Below are 13,991 nucleotides of genomic sequence, written 5' to 3'. Positions count from 1 at the left end.
AGCTAGTGAGTGCCAGTATCTTAGACCAGGTATAAAATGCTGTCTGTAAGAATAGTCTCCCCAGCTGCAAGTTCTCTTCAACTCCATCCTCCTGTCTTTTGACATATCAATCATTAATGTTTATTTTCTTTGTAATACATTGGTACCTGAATTTCTATACAAAAATTACTTCAGTCAATATCAACTGTTTTTAATGTTTTCTCCTTTTTACTTTAATCAATCCACTTTTTGCTTTATTTCTGTATTTTTACAGAGTCCTTCGTTTTCCATATAATTAACCTTATTCTTTACTAGTTTCTCTATCCTGCTCCCGTCTGTCTTACTTCTGCTCCACCACTTAACCTTTCTAAATTAACTCTGTGTGGCTCGTGATATTTGGTGTTTTTTTCTTAAAGCCCCAGCTCTTGAAAACATGATATGTGAGAATCTCAGCTTTCATTTTTTTTAAATATATGTTCTTGTCCTCATAGTTTAAAAAAAGATAGCTTGAAAACATGAACCTCAAAGGTTCAAAAATCAGAAGCAAAGAGAAGGAACCAAACCTAAAGAAATCTCATGATTTTAAAGCCAAATATCTCATTTTTAGTGTTTATGTGACATCACTCATGATTATTGAACATTCAGGCAATACTCCTCCTTTCCTCTACCAGTTGGAATTCCAGAGGGCAGATGGAAATTTGGGTGAGTATGAAACGACAGATTTATGCCTCTTCTATATCCTCCTCCTCTTCTAGCTAACAGTGAAAGGTCTCCAACTTCCCAGTTATCCTGGAAAAATGGGAAAGCTAAGAGGGGAACAGATGTTTGCATGAAAGGAGAGAGGAGACATCTTGCCTTATCTTATGTGCTACTGTGGTTCCACTGATTGGTAAAAAGACTGCTAGTCTTAGAATGGAACCAACTTTTTCTGATCCTATTTCAGATTCTCCTGCCTGCCACCTAGTCACTTTATAAACTAGTGGGAAGGCAGGAGAAGATAGGAGAGACAGGAGGTCTCCTGTATTTAGTGCGTGGTTCAACTTTGAACAGCATGTAAAAATGGTATAATGGTATTCCATAAGTGACTTCCTGTTGTAACCCAGATGTGAAATGCTTTAACAATACGTAAGGATTACTCCTATGAATAAAGATTTGTGGTACTGGGACCATTATAAGTAAATAGGCTATAAGAGAGGCTTCACAATTCCCTTATGATTCTAAGACCCCCTTATAGGTCTGTGGGTTGAGAGAGACTTTCAAGTTCTGTGCTAGCCAGGTAACAGCTAAAATCCGCTGTTGGAGCTGCTACCTCATACGTACCTTAAGATGTTTATAGACCCTAAGCCTCAATCCTAAGCCTGAGATGCTGTTTATGTTTTGGTATCTGAGTGTAACCAGCAAAGTTTCACAATCCGATTTCTATATTTCAGGCATAAACTGTTTCATTCAAACATATTTAATTAAACCTTTAACAGCCATACTGGGTCAGACCAAAGGTCCATCAGCCCAGTATCCTGTCTTCAATGCCAAATGCCTCAGAGGGAGTGAGCAGAACAGAATCATCAAGTGATCCTTCTCCTGTTATCCACTTCCAGCCCCTGACCAACAGAGGCTAGGGACACAATTCCTACTCATTCTGACTAGTAAGTAGTCAGATGGACCAAACCTTCATGAATTTATATAGTTCTGTTTAGAACCATGTTACAGTCCTGGTCTTCACAACATCCTCTGGCAAGGAGTTCCACAGGTTGACTGTTTGCTGGGTGAAGAAAAAAACTCTTTGTTTTTGTATCTGCTACCTATTAATTTCATTTGATGACCCCCTAGTTCTTATGTTATGGGAACAAGTAAATAACTTTTCCTTATTCACTTTCTCCATACCTGTCAATTTTATAGACCTCTACCATATCCTCCCTTAGTTTCCTCTTTCCTAAACTGAAAAGTCCCAGTCTTTTAAATCTCTCATCATATGGCACCTGCTCCAAACCCCTAATAATTTTTCTTGCCCTTTTCTGAACCCTTTCCAATGCCAATATATCTTATGAGAGGAGGCAACCACAGCTGTATGCAGTATTCAAAATGTGGGTGTACCATTGATTTATATAGAGGCAAATAAGATATTCTCTGTCTTATTCTCTATCCATTTTTAAATTATTCCTAACATTCCGTTTGCTTTTTGACTGCTTCTACACACTGAGTGGATGTTTTCAGAGAACTATCCACAGTGACTCCAAGATTTCTCTCTTGAGTGGTTATGGCTAACTTAGTTCCCATCATTTTGTATGTGTAGTTGGAACTATTTTTTCCAATGTATGTTACTTTATATTTATCAATATTAATTTGCCATTTTATTGCCTAATGACCTCGTTTTGAGAGATCCTTTTGAGACTCTTCATGGTCTGCTTTAGTCTTAACTATCTTGAAGCAGTTTAGTATCATCTGCAAATTTTGCCACCCCACTGTTTACCCCTTTCTCTAGATCATTTATAAAAGGTTAAATAAGATTGGTCCAAGGACGGACCCTGGGGGACACCACTAGTTACTGCTCTCCATTCTGAAAACTTACCATTTATTCCTACCCTTTGTTTCCTGTCTTTTAACCAGTTATGAATCCATAAGATGACCTTCCCTCTTATCCCATGACAACTAACTTTACTTAAGAGCCTTTGGTGAGGGACCTTGTCAAAGGCTTTCTGGAAATCTAAGTACACTATTCCACTGGATCCCCCTTGTCCAAATCTTATTGACCCACTCAAAGAACTCTGGTAGATTAGTAAGTCATGACTTCCCTTTACAGAAACCATGTTGACTTTTCCCCAACAAATTATGTTCATCTGTGTGTCTGACCATTCTGTCTAGCAGGCCCACTTGTTGTTTAGCAGGCTTCCTATTTCTGATGTAAATAAAAAACATGTTGCTATTTTTGAGTTTTTGGCTAGCAGTTCTTCAAACTCCTTTTTGGCTTTCCTTATTATATTCCTACACTTAATTTGACAGAGCATATGTTCCTTTCTATTTTCCTTACTTTCTAAAAATTTCCACTTTTCAAATGATGCCTTTCTCTCTCTCTCACTGCTTCTTTTACTTGGTTGTTAAGCTACGGTGGCACTCTTTTGGTTCTCTAACTGTGTTTTTTTAATTCGGGATATACATTTAAGTTGGGCTTCTATGATGATGTCTTTGAAAAGTCTACATGCAGTTTGCAGATAACCAACCTCCTCATTTTTGTGTAGTTCCCCTTTTTGAAATTAAATGACACAGTGTTGGGCTGCTGTGGTGTTTCTCTCATCACAAGGATGTTAAATTTTAGTATATTATGGTTATTATTTCTAAGTGGTCCAGCTATGTTCACCTCTTTGACCAGAACCTGGGCTCCGCTTAGGACTAAATCAAGAATTTTCTTCCTTCTTGTGGGTTCCAGAATAAACTACTCCAAGAAACAGTCATTTAGGGTGCCAAGAAACTGTATCTCTGCATCCTGTCCTGAGGTGACGTGTACCCAGTCAATATGGGGGATAGCTGAAATCCCCCACTATTACTGAGTTTATCTTTATAGCCTTTCTAATCTCCTTTACAATTTCATAGTCACTATCACTATCCTGGTCAGATGGTTGGTAATATATCCCTACTGCTATATTCTTATTAGAGCATTGAATTACTATCCATAGAGAGTCTGTGGAATATTTTGGTTTATTTAAGATATTTACTTCATTTGATTCTACATTTTCTTTCATGTATAGTGTCACTCCCCCACCAGCATGGCCCGTTTTATCTTTCCGATATATTTTGTACTCTGATATTACTGTGTCCCATTGATTGTCCTCATTCCATCAAGTTTCTGTGGTATCTATTATATCCATATCCTCCTTGAATATGAGGTACTCTAGTTCACCCAGCTTATTTTTTAGACTTCTAGAATGTGTGTATAAGCACTTTAAAGATTTGTCACTATTTAGCTGTCTGCCATTTCCAAATGAAAGGCATGCTTTTTCATTTGACTGTTTCTCATCTGATCTTACCCATATTTTGTCATCTTCCATCTTCTCCTCCTTACTGAAATGTAGAGAATTTCTGTTAATAGACTCTCCCCTAAGAGATGTCTCTGTCCAGTCCTTGCAGTTCTCTGAACCTGTTGGCTTTCCCCCAGCCTTTAGTTTTAAAACTGTTTTACTACTGGTTTAATGTTAAGTGCCAGCAATCTGGTTCCATTTTGGTTTAGGTGGAACCCATCCTTCCTGTACAGGCTTTCCCTACTCCAAAAGTTTCCTAATAAATCTAAATCCCTCTTCCTTACATCATTGTCTCATCCACACACTGAGACCCTGCATTCTGCCTCCCAACCTGGCCCTGCACATGGAACTAGAAGAATTTCAGAGAACACTACCATTGTGGTCCTGGATTTCAATATCTTCCCTAGCAGCCTAAATTTGACCTCCAGGACCTCTCTCCTAGTCTTCCTTATGTCATTGGTACCTACATATACCATGACCTCTGTCTCCTCCCCAGCACTATACAAGGGGGAGGGATAGCTCAGTGGTTTGAGCATTGGCCTGCTAAACCCAGGGTTGTAAGTTCAATCCTTGAGGGGGCCATTTAGGAGATCTGGGGGGAAATCTGTCAGGGATGGTAGTGGTCCTGCTGTGAGGGCAGGGGACTGGACTTGACCTCTCAAGGTCCCTTCCAGCTCTACAAGATGGTATATTGCCATATACTATAAGTCTACCCACAACCTTCACACCAAGCAGTCAAGTCACCAAATGGTTCTCTCAGTCATTGCAAACCCAGCTGCCTAAGTTTCTAATGACTGAATTTCCCATTGCTAACACCTATCTGTTCTTAATGACTGGCATTTCCTCCCCTGAAGAGGTATCCTCAGTGCGAGAGGATACTGATATCATCTGAAAGGAGGGTCCCAACTATGGGATCATTTCTCTTTGCTCCAGTTGAATGTTCTCTGAGCCTTTCACAGTCCATAACAGCACAGGCACTGTCTAACCAGAGGTGGGACAGTTCTACAGTGTCCCAGAAAGCCTAATCTATGTACCTCTCTGCCTCCCTTAGCTCCTGCAATTAAGTCATCCAGACCTCCAAAGTCTGTACGCAGTCTCTGAGGGCCAGGAGATCCTTACACCAAATGCACGCGTATGCCACCTGCCCATAGGCAAGGTAATCATGCTACTTTGCATTCAATACATATTTAGGGCCTGCCAAATGCATGGCCATGAAAAATGTGTCACAAACCATGAAATCTAGTCTTCTGTGTACTTTTACCCTAAACGATACAGATTTCACAGGGGGAGACTTCAGTTTTTCAAACTGTGGATCCTGATCCAAGAGGGAATTACAGGGGAGTGCAAGGTTATTTTATGGGGTTATGGCATTGCCACTCTTACTTCTGTGCTGCCTTCAGAGCTGGATGGCCAGAGAGTGGTGGCAGTTGGTCAGGTGCCCAATTCTGAAGGCAGTGCTTTGCCAGCAGCACCACAGAAACAGGGGTGATAATAATAACCCAGGACACCCTTGCTTCCCCGCTGCTGCCTTCAGACCTGGGTGGCCAGAGAGTGGGAATTGGTGACTGAGGGCCCAGCTCTGCAGGCAGCAGTACAGAAGGAAAGGTTGTGTTACTATGCCATCCTTACTCCCTTAGTGCTGCTGGCCACCACTCAGCCTTCCAAACTAGGTTCCTGCTCAGCAGTCTCAACTCTTCATCTGCCCAGTTCTGCAAGCAACACTGCCATCTGCAGCACTCAAAAGTGGGGGTTGCAGTATCACCAGTCCCACTACAAAACCTTTGTGCCTCTCCCCACAACTCCTTCAGTCAGGATCTTTACCACTGGAACTCCAGGAAATATCAGATTTAAATTGCTGAAATCATGACATTTGTAATTTTAAAAATCCGATGACTGTGAAATTGTCAAAAATGGATTATGAATTTGATAGGGCCCTAGTCATACTTTTTTCTGCTCCTAGCATTGGAGCGCAAAAGGGCCCATGGCACCTTTATACCCCCAACTCCCTTTCTGCCTCTGTGCAGAAACAATCATATGCCTTGTGCTTGGGAGGTGCAAGAACTGCTGCCTCCTAGCTGTCAAGGACATGCAAATTGCCTCACAGGAAAAGGGGGAGGGACAGAGCAGAGACAGAGCTATGCCTCCTGCCCACCCCAGACCAGTCTATTTGCCAGATTTGGCTTGGTCACTCAGGAGGAGAGGCTATACCAGGCAAAGAAAAAGTGCCTTGTGTACATTCTGCCTACTTGCTGGATAGCTGAGAGGGAGGGATTTGTGCATATTGATGCACAGTCTCCCCAGACTTCTGCCTGGGCCAGCTGGATACCCACTTCTCCATCTCAGGACATGTACAATTTGCAGTCTGGCCTTATATATTGACACACTGGTAATGACAAGGATACGGTTATAAGAAAGCAGCATTTTACCATGCATACTTTGAAGATCATCACTCTCTAAGTGATTTAATCCTTTGTGACAGACGAGATTTATTATTTTATTTCCTAATTATATAAATCCTTTACCATCTGGTCTGTGTGTAAGGTGCAAGGTCATAAAATAATATTGAAAGTTTTAAGTACATCTCATTGCAGTTTCTCAATTCTAAAATATATCAAATCAACAGATTCAACACTGCCAGCTTCAGGAAATGCTTGAATCTCAGAAAAGCATATAATTGAGTGTACCTGTGGTATAGGACTATGTCTAATCAGTCGTCTGTGTAGGTGGGTAGTGTCAAGTGCCATTCATCTGCCTCCCCTGAGATTTCTGGAAACAAGAAGGAGGGGTAGTGGTAAGACAAAGATATATAACCATGTTGACCACTGAAGTACATGGTTAACAGCTTAATTATCTGGGTTCAGCTATCAGTCAGAGACAAACCTGTATAATTTAGCCATACTTTATAATTTACTATAGAAATGGCATAATGATAAGGACAGTGTTGCTAGAATTAGAATCTGCATTAAGTGTGTTTAATTTAATTTTTCTAATTATATTTCTAATAGCTTAAATATGTGCACTGATAAAATGGTTAGCCACCTGCATTTAAATGCCACCTGATGCGTTTATTTTGGAACAGTAGCAGATTGATATAATTTGAGCTCAAGTTCCTTTGAAAATTCATTTATTAATGGATATTAAATTATTCTTTGTGTCTGTGCTGCACATGAAGTTGTAGAGCTTCTATCATTGTGGGAATCACTGTTAAATGTTTTAAATCTGAAAACACCTATTGTATTTTTGAACTCTATTTAAGAGGTCTGTTTAATTAAAAATGTAAAGTTGCATTGACATTTTTCTATGGACCTTTTATGCTGGAATAATGCATTAAAAATCCATTACATTTAAATGTTTGCATAGCGTATGTGGGGAAGGTTAGGTGAGTATGCAGTATATGTACAGAGTATGTAAATCCATCAATGTTTTTATTATAGTGTAATTTCCATATGATATTTCATATGTATCTTCTTACTATTCATTTATTCCATTATCTTAATAGCATACTTTATGGATAACTATTTTTCAACTTTGAGGTCTGCTTGTTTTCAAATATTTAGAGCCTCTGAAGAATTTTTAGTTTCAGCTAAAAATTTACACATTTGGGAGTTTATACTTTGGGGTTCACCTTGCATCATTCAAAAATGATTTGGAAAAATATTTTAAAAAATCTTCTCTGAACAGAGGTAAATGAAAATTAGCTATTTTTTAAAAAGTTTATACTTTAAGTAATCACTTGGAGATGTTTCCAGACCATTTTGCAGTAAAATATAAGGGATAACTAAAACGGTTATTTCTTTTGCAATGGTTATTAAAATCAAACTGACTAAATTGGTATTATTTACAAATCTACAAAAACATAAATCCACAAAAATCAATGTTTGATGTTTATTTGGTCTGTCTTTTTATAGTGTATTTACAGAGATGCATGTGTCTTTTGACTATGCTTTAGTGAAAATACAGAGTGAATGCAACGGAGTGATTAATGTGTTAATCTTTTTTCCTTTGAAAGAAAGAGGAATTAAATGCAAAACCTCAAATTTTTGTAATATTTAAGTGACAATTTTAAACACTCAAAAATCAAAAAAGGATAAAATAGGGTTTCCACGGGAACCTTTATGTTGCCAAGTATTTCCCTCATATGACATTTCATTTGCTGAGATTGTACAGCTGAGTGGGAGACTATTTTTTTACTACTTTTTTAGTTTTGTTGTTAAAAACCTATTTTAAGTTAATACAAAATGGGTGGGATTTTCAGAAGTACTCACCTTTGGCCTAAATTCTACTGCCAGTAAAGACAAGGGTAAAAGTCTCAATTTCTTGGGAGCAGAATTAGACTAATGTTGACCACTTTTGAAGATTCCAAAACTGTAAGCTTAAATATTAAAAATGCGGAAGCAAATGCTATAAGTGATTCCAGTTAGATACTTTCAGTATTTACAATACTAAATGCATTATCATAGTAAATATTGGGGGGGGGGGGGGGGAGAAACTGTACTGGTACAGATTTATGGTTTGCAGTAGCTTTTGATGTATACATAACTTAGCTAGGTATGATAAGTTGAGCTTGAATAATAGTGGACAGCAAGATAAAGAAGCATGAACTCATGGATGATGGTATGAACCTGCAGTGTTTGATGGACTGCATAATACTCTGAATAAAATATGTTGAGTCAAGCAAATAAGTGACTAAGAGTATGTCTACACTGCAAAAAATACCTGCACCAGCGAGTCTCAGAACTAAGGTGTGTTTACTTGGGTTTGTGGCCTTGTGCTCTCAAGCTAAATATTCAGTGTAGTCATTTGGGCGTGGACTGGGGCCTGGCTCAGACTCACTCCCCCATTCCTCCTACCCCCTTTTAAGATCTATTTTCTTCATACTAATGTTAATGGAAAGAGGAATCTCTCAATCAGTTGTACTAGCAGTTGGTGGATATTCTTAGATTATATGTAAAGAAAAGTGCAGCAGCAGATAAAAGTGTATGGCTGAAGTGTCTGTGCATGTATGTTGTATTCCCACTAGTTTACTTTGTTAGATCCTAAACAATATGAGACTTAGACACTAGACAATACCACAGTCCTTTGTAAAAACTGTCATTGCCTGCTTGTTAAAAGATCCTATTTCTGCACATCCTTGACAAACACTTTTATAATGCTTCATTATAATAGGCATCTCAAAGACAAGTGAGATGTGCAAGTACAAGAAAATGAAATCAGTATTTAATTACTAAATATTCTACCCCTAAAATAAAAAAGCTTAAATAATTCAGTTTGATTTGGTCTAATTAGTCTGATTTCCTAGTATTTAGCCCTAATTAAGTGATACATAAGCCCTAATTATGTGGTACGTATACAGTGTGCTCTCTAAAGTTAAAGATCAGAACGGATACTGTCTTAAATGATGATAAACTATGTTAAATTATTAATTATAATTAATCTTACAAAATAGGCATAATTAGCTTAAGCACTTCAGATATTATACTTAACACATTACACATTATATGAAAGTCTTGAACATTTTAAAAATACTGTACCAAAAGGAAGATATTGATAAGTACTATAATTTATTGAGTACGGCTTAACTGATGTCTCACTGTTGTCAAAACATCTAGCCTTCATTGCTGAAAAGGCATGTTTATTTTAACTCATTAAATGCCATGCCCCTTGTCACCTGATGAGTAACGTTACCCAAAAAATTCCCACTGGAGACCACCCCAGGTTACACTAGGTATAGGTTTATGGATTGAGGAATTAACACTCCACTATATGCACTATATCAGGGCTACTCAACTTTGGAAGCCCGGGGGCCACAATGATACTCACAGCACATGCTGAGGGCCACAACTTAAGTGTGGTTGCATATACGTGCAAATATATCAAATAGCATTTTTCACACTGACAGGCATGAACAAAGCACTTTCCACAATGCCATGGCACTTCAGTACCTCCTTCCTGGATGGTAGATACCTCGACACCCTATACCTATCTGTTACACCCAGCCCACCTTCTTGCATCTTTCAATGCTTGCCCCGCCTGGGAGATGCCTCACTGTTTTGGAGCGTGTTCCCAGTGGAGGCCATGTTCAAAGGATCCCATCCACGGGCTGCATGTTAAGCCCCAGGTAAACCCAAACTGCACTGCTGGCCACAAAAAATAAATAAATTATAAAAAAAGAAAAGGCTGCAGGCCACATGTTGAGCAGCCCTGCACTATATGGTTAAACTAAAGAGGACAGAGCAGCCACTAAAGGTTTAAACAAAAGGGCAACCAGCTATCTCTCTCACACATAAACAAACACACCCACACCTTCACTCATTCACACACATTCATTCGTGCCCTTAGGCACTCACACAGGCATATGGGTTGCAGAAGGAGCCATGGCATGTTGCACCTGAAGGGTCTATCTGCTGATTATGGCTGGGGAGCTGATCAGGAAAGAAACTGGCTGCAGAAAGAGGAGCTTCTCAGAAAGAGAAAGAGGGTTTTTTCCTCCTGGTTCTCTCCTTTTAGTGCCTCTATACAACTCCTGTCACTCATCCACATTCATCACTGGGAAGCATGCCCAGACTTTCCTTGATCCAGCAGAGCAGCAGTCTCCTTAATTGATCTGATGACTCATCACCTGTTCCACATGCTCAGGTTTGTGGTTTCTAATCCCAAACACACAATAGTCTCTCCACTCACACACACACACACACACACACAAAGTTTAGAGCAAGTTACAAGCAAAGTGGCTGAGAATTACAAAGATTACAAAGTTGCACGGCTCAACAATTACCAAGCTTACAGTAAGTTTCTGAACTTATAGAGCAAAGTTGTAGAGATTTACAAAGTTGCAAGGTTTTACAAAGATTACAGAGTTACAAGGTTTAAGATTACAACAAATTGCAGAGTTTAAAAGGCAATGCATCTGAAACAAAGCTTCAGAGAATCATTTACAAATCATTAGTAATGAAGTGAGAGGGAACACAACTGCCCCCCCATTGCACCCAGCAATGCAGTCATCAGGAAGCTTTTGTCAGTCTCTAAATCATGTTGGCAGGACCTTACAGTTTAGTGTATTTCCAGAAAATCCATGTATAAAATCAAGTAATAGCTCAGGCGGAGTCTTTTATGCAACAAGTAAGGTGTACCCATTTTATTAGTTTATCTTCTTAATATACTACAGTGTAAAAGTCAATAAAGATTTTTGTTGTTGCTTTCATTAAAGTCATTTTAGGTTTGATTGCATGTAGCTGATACCACTGTGCTCTCTTCAAACATTTTTTATTGTAGAAAAATTATCATCATTTGATATTTAAGATAAGTTTTGGTTCTAAATTAAGAAAATACTGAATTTACCAAAGCCAAATGTTCTTTATTTTTACTACTTTGAACCAAGATAAATTATTTATATACAAAAATTTCTTCAAACAGAAGGAAGTTTGCAAATAGACTAACTTTTAATTTTTTTTTACGAGTGGTGTGAGGAAGGGAGACAGTAAAAACACCTATTTACTCAAAGTAAATTTGTAAGATGGAAGTGAGCAGGTACAGAAACGTTTGTCATCTTGTTTTGTTGTTGTCTCAGTTTGTGATAATAAGTATCCTTAGCTGAATATAAAAGTTTTAAAAGTCTATGATGCGAGATCCTGCAGCTTTTTGTCTTTTCTATCATTTGTCTGAAAAATAGCACAATTGTCTGACAGTGCATGAAATATCTGGGTGATACAGCCTTAAAATGCATTTTCACCTGGGTCCCCATGTGACTTAATTCAGCTCATACATTTGATGAGCTCAGTCTAATGTGGAGTGACCAACTTTCTAATGTGTGAAAATTGGATACTGAGAGCCAGAACCTCCTCCACCCCCTGCTTCGACTTTTCCCCTAAAGCTCCATCCCTGCTTTGCTTCTTCTCCCTAAGGCCCTGACACCTCTTCACTTCCTCCCATCACCCACTTCTCTCTCCACCTCCATTCCCCCTTCCAGCTGAGCAGGGATCAAGGGGAGACATGGCTAGGACATTTGAGGGAGAGCCACGATCCAGGGATGAAGGGGTGACTGGGTAGAATTGGAGATAGCAGCCTGGGTATAGGGCACAAAGGAGGCAACGAGTCTGGCCACTGGTCCCACCCCTCCAATGCCATGCTTGCCTCAAGATCCCTTCCCGTGGGTGTCAGCTCCTCTCTGCACCAGAGCTGGGCAGTCCTTGACAGCTCCAGCAGCAGCCTCCTCTCCCTACTTTCCCATCGGTGGCACAGCAGCTGATTGTGGTCAGTTATTTAGATAACCAGACTTTTGATGTCTGGTCAATGTTCTGAATGGACATTGTCAGGTTCCGTTTTCAACCAGGCTGGAAACTCATCTACTACTCAGTGGATATTTATACACGACAGAAAACCACTATGTTGCTTGGTAGCAGTCTCAGTCACTGTGAAGGAGATGATGAGAGTTGGACTGAGGGTGTTAAAGAATAGGATTTAGGTGTATTTGCAGAAGTGCAAATGTCTTGCATTACAGTTAGTCCAGCAGTAATTAAAATGATATATATTTAGTTTTAGATCTTTGCAAAATGTAGACTAAGTTTGTGTCTCTGGAAACACTTTTAAAATGCAGTCTATTGTAGAAATCTATTGACTGTCCATATGTATTGGGGTGAAATCTTTTCCTGACTGAAATCAATGGGAATTGTTCAATGGACTTCAGTGGAGCTAGTATTTTGCTTCAGGAGTATCTTAGCATTCAGCTGCTTAAAAAAGATGTTGAATAAAACTTATTTGAAATACAAACATCAGCAAAGGGGTTAAATGGTGATTTGTGCCTCTTAGCAATTTGTGTCTTTCTTAGCTTAGGGAAGACACAAGCAAAAATTTGTTGTTGTTCCTTTGAAACATTCACCTTAAAGAGGAAATATAACAGAGTTTGCAACGTTAGGCTAAAATTATTGTGAGATTTCAGGTGTGTCATGCTTTTGATGAAGTCAGAAGTTTGCAAGAACAACTTCCTTCCTGTCATTTGAACAATGCTGCTCCTGATCAGCACCAGGAAGCGTAGTTATATGCAGCAATAAAAATGACAGAATGATCAAAACTCATTTGAATCTTCAAAATAAAATGCACTCCGTTTTTGGTAAACATTTGGATGAGGAGTCATGAAATCAGTTTATTAATTTTTGCAAATCAGTTCACCTATTCTTAAACCCACTACAGTTGATCTGCAGTATTGATTCTGAATTCTGAAAAGTATTAGTGTATTGCTAATAAAGGTGTTGCTTCTAAAGGTATTAGTGTGTATAATATATTCTATAGACATTTGAGCTCTCAGTGGACCTCAAGCTGTAGGACTCTGTGGGAGGGTGGCAGAGCTTGGGTGGCAATATGAGCCGGAAACTGATAGTTGGAGCCCTGGACCCTTTAAAATGCCACATGAGCACCGGAGTGCTGCTTCACATGATCCATGCAGCTCTGACGCCTGGGAGGGGCCAGTGCTGTAGTCCAGACAGCGCTGAGGGCTGGTTGCCCTGGCTCTGCACCTTCCGCTTAAGGCTCCCACACACACCTTGCCTGGGGCCTTCCAAAGCTGTCAGCCCCTCTGGGAACAAATATTTAATAACAGGCTCTTTAGACTAGCAGAGAAATGAATAACACAGTACAATGGCTGGAAGCTGAAGTTAGACAAATTAAGACTGGAAATAAATTATAAATCTTGAATAATGAGAGTAATTGACAATTTGAATGATTTGCCAATTGTCATGGAGTACTCTCCATCACGGACCATTTTAAAGTGAGATTGGATGTTTTTTCTAAAAGATCTGCTCTAGGAATTATTTTGATGATGTTTCTATGGCATTTGTTCTAAAAGAGGTCAGACTAATGATCAATAAGGCCCTTCTGGCATTATAATTTATTAATCTATTAAACTGACTTGAAAAGAGAGCCCCTATTGCTGTAAAATAATGGATATGCTATATAACAAATCTCCATATGCTTTAACGGGGATATTTATCAGTGCAAAAATTTAATTTT

The sequence above is a fragment of the Pelodiscus sinensis genome, chromosome 7, assembly GCF_049634645.1.
Source record: "Pelodiscus sinensis isolate JC-2024 chromosome 7, ASM4963464v1, whole genome shotgun sequence".
NCBI lineage: Eukaryota > Metazoa > Chordata > Testudines > Trionychidae > Pelodiscus > Pelodiscus sinensis.
Note: the sequence above shows the minus strand (reverse complement) of the source record.